The sequence below is a fragment of the Phaseolus vulgaris genome, chromosome 1 (genome assembly GCF_051622355.1).
Source record: "Phaseolus vulgaris cultivar YP4 chromosome 1, ASM5162235v1, whole genome shotgun sequence".
Taxonomy (NCBI): Eukaryota; Viridiplantae; Streptophyta; class Magnoliopsida; order Fabales; family Fabaceae; genus Phaseolus; species Phaseolus vulgaris.
Window position 1 is genome coordinate 39,376,655 of NC_143498.1, and position 22,316 is coordinate 39,398,970.

Below are 22,316 nucleotides of genomic sequence, written 5' to 3' on the forward strand. Positions count from 1 at the left end.
AGAGTTTTTGAACTTTTCAAAGAGCTGAGATTGCTTAGAGTTTGTGATTGATCAAAGTGTGTGGAATAGGATTCTGCTTGTATTGATTTCAGATTATCTTCTGTAACAAGTGTAATCCTTGTACTTTGTGAACAAGTTTCGTTTCTGTGTTTGCTGAGATTGGCTGTGTGTTCTTGAGGCAATCTTAGTGTTGGTGTGTTGGCCAAGAAGAGTGTGTGTCTTGAGGTGTTCAAGGTCACTTTCTTGGTTGTGGTGTAAGTGATCAAGGTGTGATTGCTTAGTGGATTTCCTCAGAGGTTTTCTGAGAAGACTGGATGTAGCTCTAGATTTGGAGTGAACCAGTATAAACATCTGTGTGCAATCTCTCTATTCGTAACTCTTTAAATTCAGTTTTGTTTGTTGTTTGCTGGTATAAACAACCGATTGTTTATGTGAAACAACCGATTGTTTTTCTGGTACTGCTATTTTTGATTGTTGTTTTGCAAACTGAATTTCTTATCAATTGTTTCTTGAGATAATTTCATTCTTGTTTTAAAAGTTTGCGAAAACCCTCTTTAAACAATTCACCCCCCCTCTAGTTTAAAGCCATCCATTCTAACATATTTATGACATTTTACCCTTTTCATGATCCTTACATTCTACAATCTTCGCAGGCATCAAGGTTTGTCCTTGATTCTAAATTTGAAAAGTTAATTTTATTAGGTCAAGTTTGTAAGCTTGCAATTTGCGTTTTATAGATAGGTTTCCAAAGCAAGAGTTTTTTTTTTTAAAGCAGAAAGGTTCTTTTGCAATTATGCAAAAAACTCATGTCAAGTTTCCATTTTTGGAACATCTTTATGTAAATTTACCAAATTTTTTACTTGGGTTTTCATCTCTTTTACATATTGCATGGATGTCTGTTTGTATAACGTGATATTTTTCTCATTCTAAAGTCAAACAACATTTTCATTAATGGTAATGCTTAAAGTAGAATGATGTTCTTTGGAGTGGAAAAACAATTTTATATCCACGACCTAAAAGTTAAGAATTTTATGATAATGTTAACGTTACAGTAAGTATTAGACCATTTTATGGTTGATTCTTTCAAAAATCTTTTCCTTTTCATGAAACATTGTATAAATCAATAATCATTTATTGTTAATGATTTTCTTTATTTAGTTCTTCTTTGTGTCATAATACTCGTTGTTTTTCTTATTATTCGTACTCATTTTGAAATCTAAATTTTAATTATTTTTTACTTTGTCAAAATAAATAAGAACCGATTCTTCTATATAAATAGATGCGTGGTATGTTCTTTGGAGTCGCATTTAGCATCAACATTTGCAGTCTGCATTTTCCTTTTACTTAAAAAGTCAGGCTTACATTGTCTTTGTTAAGACAAAATACAAATTCAATCAAAGATATCAATCCAGAGAATGAAAATTAGATTATGATAGCAAGAGTAATTCGATTGTGGTTTGTGTCGGACTTCAAGAAAAGCAAGTTTCCATTCTCAATGGAAATGGTGATTCAAGATAAAGAGGTGAACTGTTTTATCATTTCCTTTCTTATTGTTTTGTACTAAATATCAATATCAATTATTCTAATCATGGTTAATCTTGAATCTTCTTTTCCAGGGTGATAAAATTCATGTTTTTGTTAGAAAAACACTAATTTATAAATTTCAAAATCATATTTTTGAGGATAAGGTTTATTCCTTCAATTTCTTTAGTGAGGTAACTAATTCAGGATTTTATAGAACAACCCGTCACAAGTACAAGATTAATTTCAAGTTTGGAACTAAGGTTAGCTATGTAGGTTTGATATCATGTGCAATACCTCAGTACACCCCAATGTCTGTGATAAGAGCCCCTGGTTTTGATACTCATTATTTAGTTGGTAAGTTTACTTATAATGGTTTTGGTTCAACATATTTGTTTCCATATGTGCTTACATATTTTTCTTCTTCCAGATGTTATTGGTTTACTGACCAGTGTAGGCACTGAGAGGGATATTAATAGAACAGGCTCATCAACAAACTTAAATGTGATTTCCATTGAAGTTCATGGGTAAGCTAAAATTTCGTAGTACAACCATTCCAAAATTTGTTTTACATAATTCAAATTTTATTTACAATAGCTTGCGCATGGAGTGTACATTATTTGGCAATTATGTTGATGAACTCAACACATTTTTGTCATCTGGAGAGTTGCAAAATGTGGTCATCAGTTTGCAGTTTGCTAAAGTCAAGATTTTCCAGGGTATGTTTACTCATGAAACTGTAACTTATTTTTTTATTATTCTACTTAAATTTATGTACTTATAACATAATGTATTTTATTTTGATTGTAGACAAGGTTTGTCTACAAAACTACTTGGATTGTATGGAATTAATATATAACTTACAGTCTAAAGAGGCAAACGAACTTAAGAAAAGGTTACTGCAATACGTACTTTGTCATTCAGTACTAGAAAATTATGACACGTTCTAACTACAAATTTAACATTTGTAGGATGATAGAAAATAAAAATTCTCCTACTCAAGGACTCAGTCAGTTGTGTGATTCTGGAAAACATTCTATGTTGATGATGAATTTATCCACTTGATTCCAAGAAACCCTATTCATGGCCTGAAAGATTGCAAGGAGGTATCATTATATTTTTTTTGTCAAAATTTAATTAAATCAATTATGTATGCTTTAACTGCAGAACCTCTTTTTGTTTTCAAGAAAGCACTTTTGTTGTTTTAGCTACTATAAAAAATATTGTAGCTGATGATGAATGGTGGTACACGGCTTGCTTATGCAATAAAGTCGTTTACCAGGATTCGAAAATATTTTTTTGTGAGAAATGTAATAAGCATGTTATGAAAGTGCAACCAAGGTATTCTTCGTAAACGCCATCATTTTTTTTTCATTACTTTCTATATTAGCAAAATCTATTATAATATATTTCTTAACCTTTTATTTATATTTCATATTTCAGGTATAAGCTGAAGGTGCGAGTAATGGATGAGACAGACTCCACCACTTTTGTTCTTTTTGACAGGGATGCAACTACACTGATCAATAAATCTTGTGCGGAATTATTTGAAAGTAATGACAAGGTAATTTTCCAATAATGCATATGTCTGTTGATGCATATATGAAAAGGTTATTGTATAAATTAATATACTATTTTTTTTAAATTTCTAGAACGCTGACTCTGGTGTACTGCCCAAAGAATTTGGTCTTTTGATAGACAAAGTCGTGTTGTTTAAAGTTGGTTGTGTTAAAGATCAATCTAACAGGTTTGACCAATCATTTCGTGTAAAAAAAATTGTACTGATGAGAGTATTATCCAAAGATTTTCTCATGGTGGTTCTTAAAGTGTGGTATTTATTTTTATTTTATTTTATTATATTTTGTGTTGCATTTTATTTCTAAATTAATTATGTATATCTTTTAATTTAATTTTTATGTTGTCAAGGAACCTCATACTTAGAAGAAAAGACTCTACAGTATTAAAAATGTCGAACAAGACGATTCCTCTGTAGAAGTTCCTCAGGTATTTTATATTTAAATGATTAGTTTAAAAAACTAAATCTTACTAATATTTCTACTTCATGTTGCAGGATTTGTTTAAATTTTTTTCCAATGAAGTTGTTGAATTGCATTTTGAAACTGTTGATTTAGCGAGTGACAGTCAGTTAAGTGCTGAAGTGGTTCATCCAGGGCTTAAAAGAATTGTAATAATTATTATTTCATTATTGTTTAATAAGATACTTGAACGACAATGGTGTAGCAATAATTACAGTTAACATAATTATCTTATCTTCTATTCATGATTGACTATTTTATTATTTATTAATTTTTAAATAATATTAATTTTTATATTTTTTCTTATTATTCATTATTAATTATGTATTGATTTTCTTGAACTGAAACGACATGTTGTTTGAGACAATGGATATCAAAGGGTCACGACTGATATTTGGCTATAAATACGTAAGAAACTTGACTTTTCATTACTCAGAATGCTAGTCTTTTCTTCTATTTACGTTTCTATATTACTGTTGCCTAATTCCTTCACTCTCCATTGTTTATTATTCACTTAGATGGTTTATACTGCTAAAGAAATTCATGAACTTGATACACGAGGTCTTTTTTGTTCAATGTACATCCACGGACAAGTATGTAGTTTATTTTATTTTTCTTCAATACCTACTTTTTTCATCAATGCATTTTGTTGACTTCTTTTATTTTTCACAATGGATAGAGTGGTTATGTTGATCGTGCATTCACTGTTGAGTTTCAAGGAGAATTTGCTAAGGAGTGGATCCTCGCAGATAGTGCAGGGAACGTCCATACAGTATATTATAACCAAGATCTATTGTCTCTCCAAATTTTGGATGAATGGTCGAATTTGAGTTCCTTTTATGGCTTTAAAGGCGACCACTCTATACTCTTCCATTATGGTGGTCTAAGTTGTTTCAATATAACTGTTTTTATGGGAGTGATATGTGAAATTGGTGTTAATCGTTATTTGAAGGAAGTTCAAAGAAGGGAACCACTGACCAAGGGTCCCTTTGAACATTTTGACATTACGTTGTCTTCTTTTCATATCAAAGGAAATTTTTTGGTTAGTTTAAGAATATTTTCTTTTAAATGCTTTGGTTTATATTGTATTGCTTTTCTTCAATACTTACTCTCATTTTGTTGAAGGATCTGCGCGGCGCATTTGCAGAATATCTTCTGAAAACGAAATTCAGAAACGTTACGCTACATGGGCTGCTACATGATGTTCAATGCAAAGTGTTAAGAGGAAGGTTTCCTTCAACAAACATCAAATTTGGCAGGGGCTGGAAATTTTTTTGTAGTCTTCATTCCTTTTGTGAAGAACACAAAATTATATTTGAATGTCATATGATGATGCCTTCTTCTGATATCAGGGTTCTGCTACTCATGAAAAGTCACTATAAAAGACAGGCCAAACTCTATAATTAGATTTCTTAATGTTTTTGGATAATCCTTTCTATTGTTTTGAAAGGAGAAAAACTATTTACTTTTTGTGGTTTACTTAAGTTTCCCTTTGTTGAAAACCAGAACAATTTATTATTATTAATGTTTATGTTTATTTTATTGTTATTATGTTTAATGTTTATCTGATTTCATTTAGTATTATTTGTTCTATGTTTTACTTCAAACTTTCATTCATTATTAAGCGTGTCTATAATGTGTTAGCATTGTTTCATATGCTTAATATTATAACAGTTGCCAGTACATTAAACTCAGATATCTTTCATTATTTTTTACCTGGTATTCATTTGGTTTTAATATATTGTGCAATTGTGATTGTTATTATATTATTCATTAGTAATCACCCAGTGATGTATTAAATCCTTTGATTGTTTTGACGTGTTTTGGCATACATTTTGACTTCTGTTATATGGACTTTTAAATTTCTTTTGTTTCTATGAGCACTATATGTTTTTATTAATATTTGATCATTTGTCATTATATATTTCATATATTTGATTTCAATTTATATCAAAGAAGGTGGTCGCATAGTTTAATATGCTTTTCACCTAAAACATGTTTCTGTTAAGGAACAAACATTTCTCTTTTATCCATTTTACTTTAAATGTGTTTCTATAATGTAATTAATTATACTTTTTACATAATTCTTTTTAATTGCAGAAATTAGTGCAAGATCTTTTTGGAAATGTACCTACATGATGAACTTCGTGGCAAACAATAAAATTTACATATATAATTTTTATTGAAATATCAAATTAGCAAATAATTGTAATGTAAATGTTATGGGGACAATTAATTAGTTCCTTTTTTCTTTTATAATTCATGTACTATTTACAATGTAAACTAATATAATCTGATCATGAATTGTTTAATAGTTATTTACTATATTTAATATTTAATTTGAATTTGAATTATTCACATTTGAAGTAAATTTGTCTTTATGAACAATTTCTAATTTATATTAATTATTATAATTATAATAATGATGATTAAATATAGTAAATTGTGTATGAAATTTTAGATTAATTTTTTTTATCTATGAAATTTTATATACCATCAAAGTATTGTCTGAAATTTCAAATTACTTGAACAAATTACTTTTTAAATTTATTTTAAAAAATTATAATAATATAATAATATTACAGACACTTTAAAAAGTAACAAAATTAATCATCAAAATCAAAATAATACAATTTTCAAATTAAAATAAAATTAATTTGAAAATTATTTTACTTAAAATAATAATGATAAATAAAAAAGGTAGACATTGGAACTTTCTGGAAACACAAAATAAACCATTGGGTATCCTAACCTTACTTCCCAATTCATTATTCACTTTTCATCTCTTGGAATTTCTATATTGAAAGCAAAGTTATGTTTTTTTCCAACAGAGAAGCCTTTGCTGCAAATATGTCTGTGCTTCCATCCTTTCTTTCAGATTGACTTACTTCCTTTCTCTATCTTAGCAGAATCTGGTGGGTTTTGTGTTTTACATTTCTAATTTGTTAATGCTTTATTCTTGAGCTCTACAACATAAGACCCTATTTCTCTTTTATTTTGACATGAGAATAAGGATGTTAGTATCATACCCACTTTAGAGGTATGCATGGTTTCGGAAGTGAAAGTAATTTTCGTTCTTTGTTGATTATGCATACAAATATTAATTAAAGTTCTATTTTTTACATGCATTTAGTTCACATATTTAAGGTTAAAGCATTTATCTTCCATGATTTTTGTTTGTTCATTTATCTTTTCCTGGAATTAGGCATTACAACACATTTATTGAAATCGACAATGTAAGAAAACGGGAGCTTTTGTGGGTCGTTGACAAATTTTAGGGTTTCTTACAAGGGTTCCTTTTTTGGGTTAAATAGAAGAGCGCTTTTTGAATTGTCCAGAACAAACATACATAAAGTTTTCATTTTTTTGCTTACTACGATTCTCAAAATAATGCTATCCATGTTTAAAATGTTGTGCTTTCATCTTTTTGATAACTAATTTGGACATTCTTTTGTTGAACCAAGTGTGTTCAAGCTTTGAATAATCCAAACCCTTTGAAGGTTGATGAAAGGCTGCATGTGCTTGTTGTTGCTGAGCTGTCTTTAGATAGAATCTGGGGTAGATTAATTGTATGCATCCACTCTTGATTGAATCAAAAGCATAAACATTCTCAAACCTTTTAAATGAAAAGTGTTTTTCAAACTAAGTGAAAAACAACCTGTTGTTTTGTCGAAACAACCGATTGTTTTATACTTAGGTGTTTTTAGAAAGGTTGAAAATTGTTTTTGATGGTTGACTTGCAGTCAAACCAAAACAACCGATTGATTCGTGGAAACAACCGATTGTTTGTTTTGGGACCATAACAGAAAATTGTTTTGTGCTTTGACTGAGCATTAAATGATTTTCTATCTGTTTACACTCCAGTTTTTAATGCTTTGACCAATCTTTAAAAGCAATAAATAGTTTGTTAAGATTATGTAACAAACAACAACTTTGCTTTAATAGAAAAACATATTTGAGTTTTTCATAAGACAGATTTTGGCTTAAGAGAAAAAGTTGAGAATTGCTTAGAGATTGCATTTGATCAAAGAGTGTGAGATAGGATATTTATCTTGTATTGATTTCAGATCTTTTCTGTAACAAGTGTAATCCTTTGTACTTTGAAAGAAACTTTGTATGTATAGCTGAGAAGTGTTGTGTGTTCTTGAGGGGATTAAGATCAACATTCTTAGTGGTGTTGTGCTGGACCAAAGGAAGTGTGTGTCTTGAGGGGATCAAGGTCACTTCTTTGGTTGTGTTGTAAGTAATCTAGGGTTGATTGCTTAGTGGATTCCCCAGTGGTTTCCGGGAAGATAGGATGTAGCTTTGGGTTAAGAGTGAACCAGTATAAACCTCTGTGTGCATTATCTCTATCCTTAATCTCTTTAAATTCAGTTTTTATATTTGTGAACTGGTATAAACAACCGATTTTTTCTGCGAAACAACCGATTGTTTTTCTGGTGCTGTGCTTATTTGCTTTGTGTTTTGGCAAACTAAATTCCGATTCAAGTGTTTCTCGAAGTAATTTCATTCTAGACTTAAAAGTTTGCGAAAACCCTCTTTAAACCATTCACCCCCCTCTAGTTTAAAGCCATACATTCTAACAATTGGCATCGAGAGCTTGGTTCTTGAAATTTATTAAGTGTGATCCTAAAACTGTTTTTTAATGGCTGATAGACTACCTTTTGGGGAATGTGCTTCAATCAACAGACCACCTCTGTTTTGTGGTTTGAACTACCAATTTTGGAAAGTCAGAATGAAAATATTTGTGGAATCACTTGACAAAGGTATTTCGGATGCAATTGAAAATGGTCCTTTTGTCCCAAAATTTGAAAAAGATGGATCTTCCATTGAAAAGCCTTGGTCTCAATGGACTGATTCTGAAAGCAAGAAGGCAAATTTGATTTAATTGCTAAAAACATAATAACCTCTGCCTTGAATTCAGATGAGTTTTTCAGGGTCTCTCAATGCAAATCAGCAAAGGAAATGTGAGACACCTTGAAGGTAACTCATGAAGGTACGAATGAGGTGAAGAGAGCTAGAAAGCATACTCTAATCCAAGAGTATGAAATGTTCAGAATGCTCAAGCGTGAGACAATTGCTGAAGTCCATAAAAGATTCACGCACATCATCAATCATCTCATGAGCCTTTGACAAGACCTTAGAAAAGGAAGAGCTAAACATCAAGATTCTCAATGTCTTGATAGAGCTTGGCAACCTAAGGTAACTGCAATATCTGAATCTAAAGATCTAACATCATTGAGTATGACTTCTCTGTTTGGCAAGCTTAGGGAACATGAGTTAGAGATGAATCGACTCAATGTTCAAGAAAGCGAAAACAAGCATGTAAGGAGTATTGCCTTAAAAGCTGTCAAGCACAAAGGCAAGCAAGAATCCAGTGATGATAGTGATGAAGAGAACCTTAGTTTGCTATCCAGAAAGTTTATCAAATTCTTGAAAAGGAACCGCAACAAAGACAACAACAAGGAAAGGTATGGAAACAAAAAATCCAATGATTTTAATTTCAATAACTATACTTGTTTTGGTTGTGGTAAGCAAGGGCACATAAAAGCAGATTGCCCAAATAAAGAAAGCAAGGAGAAGAAGTCAAGCTACAAAGAAAAGAAGGGAAAGACAAAAAGAGCCTACATAGCTTGGGATGAGAATGAAGTATCCTCATCAAGCTCATCATCTAGTGAAAAAGAAAGGGTAAATATATGCTTGATTGCTGAAGAAGATAATGAGTCTTGCAGCTCAAGTGAAGTAAGTTCATGTGCTTCTTTAAATGAACAAAATTATAGTGAATTGCTTGAAGCTTTTCAAGAAACACATGATGAAGCTAATCGATTGGTTCTTTCAAACAACCGATTGAAAGAACTTAACAGCTGGCTTGAAAAGAGAGTGAAGGCACTTGAAAAAGATCTGGAAAAGTCAAAAAGGGATTTTAAAAATCTGGAAAATCATTGCAAAAACTCTTCTTGCAAGTGTGACACTCTCATTTGTGAAAATTGTGAAAACCTTGAAAAGAAAGTTCATTATCTTGTTAATACTGTGGATAAGCTTTCGAAAGGAAAATCTAACTTTGAGAATGTCTTGGCATCTCAAAACTGTGTTTTTGGAAAAGCTGGTTTAGGTTTTAATCCACAAAACAAACAAGATAAGTTTTCAATTTTTTTTTCAAGAAAGCCAGTAAAACAACCGATTGTTAAGTCGAAACAACCGGTTGTTACATGCTTTTACTGCATGAAGAAAGACCATTCGGTTAGATTCTGCAAAATAAGAAAGTTTTCAGTTCCTAGAGGCTTCATGAAACGAATTCCTAAAGGTTGTGAGGTTTCAAATGAGAAAAAGAAACCAAATGGACCCATATTTGTAAGGGGACCAAACCTTGTTGCTTGAATTCATTTTTATGCAGGAAATGTAGAGAAATATGAGGGACTGAGTCATCTGATCAAGTTCTTGGAAGAAAAAGATTAACATTGAAGCTGAATCAATGTTCTGTATCTGTCCAAAGGTTCTCAACAAGTCAAAAGAGGCTTCTTGATCAAAAGCAAATGGCTCAATGAAGGAACATCATAAAGGATAAGACCTTTCTTATCTCTATCTTTAATTCCTGTTTAAGTCATATTCATGCTTAAATAGCTCTTTTAAAATGTTCAAATTCATCTGCTTTGAACCCTTTCTGGTCATGATTAAAAATTCAAAATCAGTTTTACTGTTGCAGAAAAACAACCGATTGTTTCCTCGAAACAACCGATTGTTTTGTGTCTGACTGCACTGTGAAGAAATGAATTTAATTTCTTTTTTGAATTTCTGTCTGTTGCAGATCACATTTATGAAAGAATCCTTGGTCAATGAAGTTGTGTTGAAAGCTGATCACGTTCAGAAAGAAGTTACAACAAGTCATAAAGGAATATATTCCAAAATCTTGAAAATTTAAGAGCTTTTATGACTAGTCAAAGATCACATGTGATGACCATGTGATTTTCTGCTTTTTCTGACGTTTTCTGTGCAGTGAATCTGGAAGATGAGACATCTGAGGTGGTTTAGTCAACTCAAGAGATGAACAATGACTCTCTTAGCAAGATGAGATTCACCAAAATAGGTGGCAAATGAGTGAGCAAAGATGGTGACCATGGTGCCTCATCAAGTGCTGCTGCTAATCTTGATGAAGAAAAGCATGCTGCTGACATGGACTTTCACCATGAAGAGCAACCTGAAACAAATCATGGTGCTGGAACAAGTGCAGGGAATCAGTGAGATGAAATGCCATCCATGTCTTCTTTTGAAATATACATGGTCAATAGGCTTGATGGATTTGCGGAGAATCAAAGAAATCTTCATGATCTGTGTGTAAGCAACTTCCAGAACATTGATAACAGGTTCAACAACATGGATTAACGCTTCATGACATTGGATGAACAAATAAAAGCTGTTCAGAATCATATTTATGATCTACAATATGGCAAAGATGACTAAAGAAGGAAAAACAATCGGTTGATGTCACGGAACTATTGAAGATGGTTGCTGCCCCTTCAAGACATGTGTTTGATGAAGACTTCTATGTACATTTCATGTGTATTTTGCTTTGCTTTAAGTATGTCTTAGGTAGTGCTTAGAGGTTGTTTAAGAGTGGGCTTTTTGCTGAGTAACTCACCTCATAACCACTGGCCATGTGATAAGAACAAGCATAAGATTTCTTAAACTGTTTTTCACATGTTTTACAAAAAAAACACGTTTACTGCATAAAAATAAATCTGTTATTTTCTAAATAAACAGATTCATTTTTAAACTGATGCCTTGGCTAAGTCTTGTGAAAATTAGATTTTCTTGCATCATATATTTTGACTAAGTCTTCTACCTTTCAAAACGACTGTGTTTAAATAGTTAAGCTTTTCTGTTTTCGTTTTGAAAAATAAATCTTTTCATCTGTAAATGAATAGATTCATTTTGTCTCTGGTGCCATGTCTAGCTTAAACGTTTTTTCAGTTTTATCCCTGCACCAGAATGGTTGACTAAGTCTCCTTCTTAACAAATTTTCTAACTGTTTTTTGAAAATAAATCTGTTCATTTTATTTTCAATTTGTTCATTTTATAACAGCTTCAACTGTTTTTCAAAAATCTGTTATAAGTTGGTTTTCTATAAAATGAAAACTTGTTTCTGAGTTCAACAATCGTTCACACATTTCAGAAAACAAGTTTTACAACAGAGAATTAAGAGTTTACAAAGAATTAGCATTTGTTCTTCAAAGATTTCGAAAATCACAAAGTGCTTGTTCTTGTTTGGTTCCAAAAGCTTGGTGTGAGGTGCTGCTACTGTTCTAGCAATCTTGTCTACTGGTTTAAGGCAGATTTCTGCATCCTCAATCAGGTGTAGTCGTTTCACTTTTCATTTCTTGTAAAAGTTTGGTTGTACACTCTTCTTGATAGGGTTTCTTGAAGAGTGTGTGTGTGCTGAAATAGGTTTTTCAGCAAGTGTACCTAAGTTCTTGTAGGTTTCAAGAACAGTGGGATTTGTGTTGTTTGAATTGTGATTTAGTGAATTTCACCTTGGTTTAGGTGAAGACTGGATGTAGCTCAGTTGAGTGAACCAGTATAATTGCCTTGTGTTCATTCTCTCTCAATCTCTGCACTTAAGTTTCTGCATAATTGTTAAAACAACAAAGAAATAAATCTGTTCAATCAAAAATAAATCTGTTCTTTCTGGGCTCGGTTCATATTGTTCTTAATTTGTGGAAAACTGTTTGATTTCAAGAAGAACACTTATAATCTGTTAAGAGCCACTAGAACAGGTTGATTGTAATAGATTACTCAATTAATTGTCAAGCCTTTAATTGAACCTAAATCTTTTTGCTTGGAATTGAAGCTTGCTGTTTTTTTGTGATTCACTGTTTCTCAATCTAATATCAGTGTGTGTGCATCTGGAAAATCTATCTGCATAATCTTGTGATTAACCTTGCTGTATAAACGCCTTTCAAACACACAAACAGTGCCAAAATAAATCTGTTCATTGTCACATAAATCGATTTATTTTCTGTAAACTGTGGTAAACACTGTTTCTGCGAGAAACTTTTAAAAGGTCAATTCACCCCCCCTCTTGAACTTTGACACTATTAAACCCAACAGGAACAACCGATTGTTTTTTGGGCTTGTATCAGTTTTTCTGCTTCTGCTATTTAATTATGTATTATCTAGAACAATTATCTTTATATCTCTTCTTTTTGTCTATTTGTGAAGACAAATAGGAGGAGATTTATGGTGTGTGTTGTTGTTTTCGTTATCTTCTATTTATGCAAAACTCTATAGTGTGTATGGTTGTTTAAAGAAAGCCTTATAGGTTTTTCTGCTCTGATATTTTGCTCTGATATACTGTTTCTGTTTCTGTTCTAACCCTATATCAGAAGTATTGTGCTTTGCTCAAAACTGTGTCTTGCAGGAACTGCTTCAGATTCAATCAAATCCAACACAAGCAATCAGGGATTTTTCTTCATCAAATAGGGGGAGATTGTTGAACCAAGTGTGTTCAAGCTTAGAATAATCCAAACCCTTTGAAGGTTGATGAAAGGCTGGATGTGCTTGTTGTTGCTGAGCTGTCTTTAGATAGGATCTGGGTTAGATTAATTGTATACATCCTCTCTTGATTGAATCCAACGCATAAGCATTCTCAAACCTTTTAAATGAAAAGTTTTTTTTCAAACTAAGTGAAAAACAACATGTTGTTTTGTCGAAACAACCGATTGTTTTATACTTAGGTGTTTTTAGAAAGGTTGAAAACTGTTTTTGATGGTTGACTTGCTGTCAAACCAAAACAACTGATTGTTTGTTTTGGGACCATAACAGAAAACTGTTTTGTGCTTTGACTGAGCATTAAATGATTTTCTAACTGTTTACACTCCAGTTTTTAATGCTTTGACCAATCTTTAAAAGCAATAAATAGTTTGTTAAGATTATGTAACAAACAAAAACTTTTTTTAATAGAAAAACAGATTTTAGTTTTTCATAAGACAGATTTTGGCTTAAGAGAAAAAGTTGAGAATTGCTTAGAGATTGCAATTGATCAAAGAGTGTGAGATAGGATATTTATCTTGTATTGATTTTAGATCTTTTTTGTAACAAGTGTAATCCTTTGTACTTTGAAAGAAACTCTATGTGTATAGCTGAGAAGTGTTGTGTGTTCTTGAGGGGATCAAGATCAACATTCTTAGTGGTGTTGTGCTGGACCAAAGGAAGTGTGTGTATTGAGGGGATCAAGGTCACTTCTTTGGTTGTTTTGTAAGTAATCTAGGGTTGATTGTTTAGTGGATTCCCCAGTGGTTTCTGGGAAGACTAGATGTAGCTCTGGGTTAAGAGTGAACCAATATAAACCTCTGTGTGCATTATCTCTATCCTTAATCTCTTTAAATTCATTTTTTATATTTGTGAACTGGTATAAACAACTGATTGTTTTTGCGAAACAACCGATTGTTTTTCTGGTGATGTGCTTATTTGCTTTGTGTTTTGGCAAACTGAATTCTGATTCAAGTGTTTCTCGAAGTAATTTCATTCTAGACTTAAAAGTTTGTGAAAACCCTCTTTAAACCATTCACCCTCCCTCTAGTTTAAAGTCATACATTCTAACATCTTTAAGGTTATTCTTTACAAATAATTGCCACTTTAAATCTGTTTTGTATTCAACCTGACAACTATATTTACTTGCAGGTGGTTTGTTTCTAAAGTCAAACAAGAATTTCATTAATGGCAATGCTTAAAATAGAAAGACATTCTTTTCAATAGAAAAGCAAATTTGTTTCCACAGTTTAAAAGTTAAGTTCCCATTTTTTATATCCACTTGGATTCATGCATTACATTCTCTTCATTGAAAACTGATACTGCCTAAATTGCTAATTCAGTTTATTGTTCTTATTATAATTTTTTAATTAGGTTATATTTTGAAATGATGGACAAGAGTACAACTGGGTTCCCTGGTGAAAGGTAACTTTTTTAATTTAAGAACATCAACAATTAAATATAGTTTTATTAAAACCATATATGCTCTTTAAAGAAGTTGCATGTCTAACTTTTTTTATTAATGATCCATGAAATTAAATATTATATTTGGTTTTTGGTATTAGTTATACTCAATTAAATGTTTAATAGATTTTTGTTTTTAACTTCATATCCTTTAAAAATTTATTAACTTCTTACTCTGACATGTATATATTTTGCACAGTAACTAATCCGATAAGTATTTTTATTAAATGTATTATGGCAAAAGTATCGAGACATAAGGAACTAATGTTCCTCCAAATCTATTAAAAAATTTTGCGGCAAAAGAAAGATAGTGTAGACACTAAGTAATTATAACAATAGGATTTGTTTACCTGAAAATAGTTTGTTCTGAGTACAATACTCTCTGAAGTTATGGAGGAACTGAGGCCAAAGTTTGCTACAAGAAACAGACTTGGTTTCCATTCTCAGGCAAACGATAATGTATCACGGAATACAACTACATTTATATTTACGTTTCTGAGTCATATATGTTCTTCATTGTCTTTCTTAACATGCACATCAATGTAGTTTTTATCGTAAATATTATTTCTTACCCAAAATAATGAGAAAACAGTTTATGATACAAAATACTTCAAATATTTTTTTTTTCTGTTTCCACCAAAGAAATCCAGTTTTTTTTTTTAATTATAGCATCAAAATTTTTACTTTTGTTGTTATTTCCAATACAAGTAATTCCAAATGGAATACCATTAACTCAGATAACCATTTCAACTTGAATGTATATAATAGAATGTATTGCTATTTGCAGAACACGTCATTCCCAACAGAGAACCGTTAATTGAGATAACCAATGGTAAGTTGATTTTTTTTTTTTGGTTTTGGTTTAAATGGTAAATCTTTGTGTATACTTTTTACTTTATTTTATAATTTATTTTGTTTAGTTTGTTATCCTGAAAATGCAGCAAATGGAAGAACAACGAAATATGATCATCAAAATCAGAAAGCAATATCCTTATCTGGGAGAAGCCTTGGTAAACTTAATTTTATCTATTTTTTTAGTTTAAACTAATGTATGTTATTTATAATTTTTTTAACTAATTACTTTTGTTTTAGTTTTGGATCTCGATGATGCAAACTATGCCACAAGAAAAAGAAAAAATATACAGTTTGAATTGCGCAATACAAATATCAAAAGACCAGGTACTATACCTTTCTTTATATTACATTTACAGTTAAAATTAATTTAAACTATTCAATCAATTCATTTGTAACAATGGCATTTCGTTTTGTTTAACTGTCACACTATGTCATTGAAGGTAATTACCTCTTAAGTTTGTTAATTACATTATGTTCTTACGATGAATTGTGTACTAATTATAGTATTATAGTACTGAAGATAATTCACATCACTGATTTGAAATTATTTGTTGTATGTCAAAATATTGCCAACTCAATTCATTATGTTTCTTCTCAATCATCGGTTATTATGGGCAGATATTATCCAGTGTCTGAAAACATGACTCCTAACAAAGAATTCAACAACATGCATTCAACGACAAAAGTAGTGTCATCACTGAGAACAATTACTAATGGACAAAGTAGCCTTACAGAAGACCTTTATGGTGATTTCATAACTCCTCATTTACTTAGGTTGATTACAATTGATACTGATTGTACAAAGTTAAACATATACTAATATAGAAACATGTTATTTTGTTTTTTATTAATCCAAATGTTTTCAAAGATACATGAGGAAATAATAAAAACTTAATTGCTAGATTGTGCAAAAAATATCACCCAGGAAGAGGTACTACAATTATAAATTTAAAAAATGAATGATTTTCATACATTTATGACCAAAAGTAAATACAAATTATATTGACTTTGTAACTTACCAAATGTTTTAATACTTATTAACTGCATTTTTGAACATATTTTCTATAGGTAATTACAATCGAGGAAGTGTAGTTAATAACACAATAAGCTTAGATAACAAGTCCAGTAAATACGGTGTTGAAATCCTGCAATCAAGGATTAAGAGCTTGAATTTTGAAGATGTGAAAAATGAAGCAAATAATGGTAATAACACAATGTGGTTAGATAACAGGTCCAATACATATAGTGCTCAAGCCCTGCAATCAGTTACCAAGACCTTGAATTTTGAAGAAGATGAGCAAAATGAAGCAAATAATGGTAATAAAAAAAGTTTAAATGTTAATTTTAAATTAGTTAATTACTTCAAAAGCACTTTGATTTAATGTGTTTTGTGTCCAGATGAGAGCATAAAAGTTTACACTTCTGAATTGTATTCAAAAGTTGAAAATGAAGGTGCATGTCTCTAACTTTAACTTTTGTATTCAAATTAAATGCATTAATGTAAAGGTAATGTATAACCTTATTTAATATTTCAATATCTATATTGTTTCATTTGGACAACCTAATATTCAATGTGAATATTGATTGGCCGAGGTGTGGTATGAAGAAAGATCTCTGAAAGCAAAGACTGGCCTAAAGGTTGATTTTTCTATGTGTTGCCAAAAAGGAAAAGTACAACTACCTTTCCTACAACAACCTCCTAAATTGGTGCTAGAGTTATTAAATGGTCAAGATCCACGAAGCCAACACTATTTACAATATATCAGAAGTTACAATAGTATGTTTTCATTTACTTCAATTGGAGGAAAAGTTCACTCTTCGGAAAATGATGGGTTTGGGCCTCCTCAATTTATTCTGCATGGACAAAACTATCATAGGATTGGAATCTTACTCCCTGATAGTGGAGAAACGCCCAAGTTCACACAACTTTACATATATGATACTCAAAATGAAGTCTCAAACAGAGTATCTCACTTTGGGTATGTGTTACATTAGGTTAGTTTATTTTCAGGAAATTCATTTATAAAATCATTTTGAATTAATTATTTATTTAAATTTTACGTAGGTCCAATTTGAAAGAGTTGAAGTTTGATAAATCATTGATTCAAGATCTTACCAAGATGTTGATGATAACAATGTTTTGGCAAAATGTTTTAGAAGGGTCAAAGATTTTGTAAATTCTGATGTACATTCAGATTTTGGATTGAGGTTATTTAGACATTGGTTCAAAGATCCAAGAGTGTAAATACCCCTACAACTGATGAGATAGCAGCGTTAATTGTGGGTGATATGAGCAACATGGATGTAGGACGAGATATCATAGTGAAAAAAATTTCTGGACAATTGTTTAGGTTGCATGAGAAACATACAACCTTCATCCCATTACAATATCCTTTAAAATTCCCCCTTTGGAGAAGATGGGTATCAATAAGATATTCCAATACGTAATTCTGGAAGTAATAGCAAAGAACGTAAAAGAAGTCGTATATCGTTAAGAGAATTCATTGCATTTAGAATTCAAGAAAGAAGTGTTGAGTTTGGAAATATAGTCCATTCACGTCGATTGTTTCAACAATTCTTGGTTGATGCATATACTATGGTTGAAGCTCAAAGATTGTCGTTCATAAGAGGAAACCAAAAAACAATATGTTGTGATATTCTTCACGGTGTACGAGAGGCAATGAATAGAGGAGAAACAAATTCTTCTGCAGTTGGGAAGCGTATAGTTTTACCTGCATCATTTACAGGAGGAATGAGGTACATGTTCAACAATTGTCAAGATGCAATGGCAATTTGTAAAAGGTTTGGATATCCTGATTTATTTATCATTATTACCTGCAATGTAAATTGGTCTGAAATACGTGAGTTTGTTACATCAAGAGGATTAACTTCTTCTGATAGGCCAGACATAGTTTGCAGAGTATTCAAGATGAAATTAGATCAAATGATGGTTGACTTAAAAAAAGATGAATATTTTGGCAAAGTTAATGCAGGTAATGACATTAATCCATATTTTAAAATTTCGTTGAGGTTTTATGCATTATAATTCAAACAATTTCTATCTTATTATAGGTATGTACACTGTGGAATTTCAAAAAAGGGGTTTGCCTCATGCCCACATATTATTGTGGTTGGATGGAGAGAAAAAGTTAAGAACTCCAACAAACATTGATGGAGTAATTTCAGCATAATTACCACATGCAGATTTATATCCTAAATTGTCAAAGGCAGTTGCAACATACATGATACATGGTCCATGCAGAGCCGCTTGATTTTCCTTACCTTGCATGACTAACGATACATGTTCAAAATTTTACCCAAAGAAATTTAAATTGTTGACTACTATTGATGAAGATGGATATCCATGTTACAGACGTCGAGATAAAGGAATATTCATTCTTAAAAATGAAATTAAGTTAGACAATAGAAATGTTGTCCCATATAGCCCATTGCTACTACTAAGGTACCAGGCTCATGTTAACACGAAATATTGCAACAAATCCAATTCAATCAAGTATTTTTTTAAATATGTCAACAAAGGTCCAGATAGAGCAAATTTGAAAATTATTAATCCTTAGAAAGACTCTACTGAGACACCAGTTATAGATTAAATTAAACAATATTATGATTGTAGATATATATCTCCCTGTGAAGCTGTGTGGAGAATATTTGCCTTTGACATTCATCATAGATGACCTCTAGTTCAAAGGTTGACTTTTCATCTGTTATACGAGCAAGCCATTCTATTTAAAGACAATGAAGATATTGCATACAAATGAACATAAAAGAACAATGTTTTTAGCTTGGTTTGAGGCTAATAAAATCTATCCAGAGGGGAAAATTTTGACTTATTCTGAATACCCTAACCATTTTGTGTGGATGGCAGAACAAAGAGAATGGAAACCAAGGAATATGGGAGTTAATATTGGAAGACTTACATATATTCTTCCTGGCTCAGGGGAATTATATTATTTCAGGTTATTGTTGAATTTTAAAAAGGGTTGTTGTAATTATGATAACATCAAGACTATTAATGGTGTAATTTACAAAATGTATAAAGAGGCTTGCTATGCAATGGGGATATTGGCAGATGATAAAGAATTTATTGATGCCATTATAGAGGCCAGCAACCTTGCTTCAGGAACTCAATTGAGAAGATTGTTTGTTACACTGCTACTCATGAATACTATGTCTAGACCCGAGGAAGTTTGGAACAAAACTTGGAAATTGTTATCTGATGACATTGTATACAAAAAAAAAGAAAAAAGTTTAACCTACCAGGTATAACTTTCTGTTTTCCTCAAACTTTATAACATATTATTTTGTTCAAGATATGAAATGTTGTTGTTTTTCTAGGTCTTACAATTGAAGATGATCAAATTCAAAACCTTTGTCTTCTACAACTAGAAGACTTATTGATTTCTAATGGTAAATCTTTAAAAGACTTTAACAGTCTTTCACAACCTATTCATTCAGATTCTTTTATTTATGAGAATAGATTCATTATTGATTAATTAAATTATGAAAAGATACAAATGTCTGAAATTCATTTTTCTCTTTTTCAATCTCTAAATGCGGAGCAACTGGTTGTGTATGAGAATATAATGATAGCAGTACTGTCACAAGTTGGCGGTTTTTTTTCCTATACGGGTATGATGGCACAGGAAAAACCTTTATGTGGAAAATTTTCTCTACTGCAATTAGATCAAAAGGGTTGATTGTGTTAAATGTAGCTTCTAGTGGTATAACTTCTTTGTTACTACCTAGAGGAAAAACAACTCATTCTACGTTTTGCATTCCTTTGTTAATAAATGAACATTCAACCTGCAACATACATCAAGGAAGTTTTCGTGCCAAATTGTTGATTGAAACTAAATTAATTATATGGGATGAAGCTCCAATGATCAATAGGTTCTGTTTTGAAGCTCTGGATATAACTCTAAGGGATGTCATGACGACTGTAAGTGAAGAAAATGCTCTTAAACCTTTTGGTGGCAAAGTCATTGTCTTGGGAGGTGATTTTAGGAAGATATTGCTTGTTGTAAAAAAGGGATTAAGATATGACATTGTGAAGGCAATAGTGAACTACTCAGAATTGTTGAAACATTGCAAAGTCTTCAAAGTTACAGAAAATATGAGATTAAACAGTGAAAAATCAAAGCAAACTGCATTAGAAATAAAAGATTTTGCAGATTGGATACTTCACATTGGAGATGGAGATATGGACTTAAATGAGTTGGGACAAGCAACTATTGAAAAACCACAAGACATTCTAATTCTAAATGTTGAACAACCTTTATTGCACTTGGTTGAATTTGTTTATCCAGGGTACATGCTGAATCTGAACTCTGATGGATTTTTTGATGATGGTGCAATACTGTGTCCTACTACAGAATGTGTGGACCAAGTGAATGACTTCATTCTAACCTTAAACCCCAGAGAAGAAGTTACTTATTCAAGTTCAGACTCCCCTTGCCAATCTGATCAACAAGAAAATGCTCAAGCTGAGTGGTTTACAACTGAATTTTTGAATGATATAAAATGTTCCAGAATTCCTAATCACAGTGTTAAATTAAAAGTTGGAGTTCCAATAATGCTTCTAAGGAATATTGATCAAGCCAATGGACTTTTCAATGGAACCAGATTACAAGTCATTCACTTGGGGAAAAATGTTATTGTTGCCAAAGTTATTACCGGAAAAAATATTGGCGTTAACATATTAATTCCTAGAATGAATTTGACTCCTTCTGAATTAGGCTTGCCTTTTAAGTTCCAGAGAAGACAATTCCCAATATCTTTGTGCTTTGTTATGACAATAAATAAAGCCAAGGTCAAACTCTTAATAAAGTTGGTCTATATTTACCACGTCCAGTGTTTACACGTGAACAATTATATGTTGTTGTTTCCAAAGTAAAATCCAAGAAAGGATTGAAAATATTGATTTTGGATGATGATGGAAATACCACTAATTCAATTACTAATGTGGTTTACAGAGAAATATTTGAAAATGTTTGAAACATAATGTTACAACCATACTTATCAGGTATGAAAATTCTTTAATCGAAAACTATTTATATTTCTCATTTCTTTCTTCTAATATATCTTCTAATATAGGAAAAGGAAACCAATATTTTTTTTTGTATTTACAAGTTTCCTCTTAATTTCCACAGTAAATCTTTCAACATGACTATAATGCATTACAAAGAAAGGTATTCATCTATAACTTCTTAAAAAATTTCATGATTTAAATTGTGTATAATTTTGTTTTGATGAATTTGTTTCTTTGGGAGGGTTTTAATATAGGAAATCCATTGTACTTAGTGAGAAAGAAGGGGATATTCAGTACAAAAAATAGGAAGCTATTATACTTTACACAGGTTCTATATTATAATATTTTACACATGTGTTGTTACATAATGCTTCCTAAATAAAGTGATCAAACTTCAACTCTATTCAGACAGGTATATGGTTCTTTGTTTACAAAAACAAGCAGCATAGTCACCAAAAACCAATAGAACTTTTGCTAATTAAATGTATTGTATCATATTATTCTTTCTTATTTGTTTCATAACTATTAACTTCAGCAGTACATTTCTTTAAACTACTGAGACAAAACCTATGACAGGTACTCAATCATTCTTAATAATTTTCAATATTTCCACGATTCTATTAATTGTCCATTCTTATATTGACATTTCTCATTTATTTATTATTTTTTGCAATGATGCAATTAACATAAGATGCGAATTGAGATGTGTTGACATTAAATACAATATTGATCAATGCTCATATTATAGCACCTAAAGAAAAGCAACTATGTAGTCCATTTTGTATTTTTTTTAGTATGTTTTGTTCTTTTACTGAGTATATTTTCTGTTATAAAGCTTTGAATTTAACCATACATCTTTTTTTATG

The 22,316-nt window shown here is 31.1% G+C and overlaps 2 pseudogenes; both read left to right on the forward strand.

The window, feature by feature from the left end:
* The first annotated feature begins 1,429 nt into the window (after nt 1-1,429).
* Nucleotides 1,430-21,416, forward strand: LOC137815956 (uncharacterized; annotated as a pseudogene).
* LOC137815330 (uncharacterized) lies at nt 2,126-19,688 on the forward strand (annotated as a pseudogene).
* Nucleotides 21,417-22,316: the final 900 nt, after the last annotated feature.